This window comes from Triticum aestivum, unplaced genomic scaffold (genome assembly GCF_018294505.1).
Source record: "Triticum aestivum cultivar Chinese Spring unplaced genomic scaffold, IWGSC CS RefSeq v2.1 scaffold275978, whole genome shotgun sequence".
Lineage (NCBI taxonomy): Eukaryota > Viridiplantae > Streptophyta > Magnoliopsida > Poales > Poaceae > Triticum > Triticum aestivum.
The window spans coordinates 1-517 of NW_025313618.1; the positions used below are offsets into that span (position 1 = coordinate 1).

Genomic DNA, 517 nt, shown 5'->3' on the forward strand with positions numbered 1-517 from the left:
CGCCGCTTGCAAAACAAAACGCACGTGTAAGTAATATATTTACCGTGTTTTATTATTTTGCACGAGTGCGGTAAGTCATAGCTGGGTGCTCACGATTCACGGGTCCAGCGTCGACGTTGTGGCGCGGCAAGCGTGCACTGGTGCGGTTGAGAGGGAGGGGTGGAAACCACGTTAAACTCGTCTCCGTAGTTGAGAGGGAGCGGCCAAAGCAATGTACAATCGTCTTTGTGGTGGAGCTGGGAGGGGCAAGGATAAGGGACGAAGACCGGGGTAACATGTGGGATGCGATCATACCAGCACTAAAGCACCGGATCCCATCAGAACTTCGAAGTTAAGCGTGCTTGGGCGAGAGTAGTACTAGGATGGGTGTCCTCCTGGGAAGTCCTCGTGTTGCATTCCCTTTTTAATTTTTTTCGCGCCGCTTGCAAAACAAAACGCACGTGTAAGTAATATATTTACCGTGTTTTATTATTTTGCACGAGTGCGGTAAGTCATAGCTGGGTGCTCACGATTCACG

The 517-nt window shown here is 50.1% G+C and overlaps 1 non-coding gene across 1 annotated transcript; it reads left to right on the top strand.

Moving 5' to 3' along the window:
• The first annotated feature begins 280 nt into the window (after window positions 1–280).
• LOC123179693 (5S ribosomal RNA) lies at window positions 281–399 on the top strand. Its single transcript, XR_006490557.1, has one exon. It is a non-coding gene; the product is annotated as a 5S ribosomal RNA (ribosomal RNA).
• Window positions 400–517: the final 118 nt, after the last annotated feature.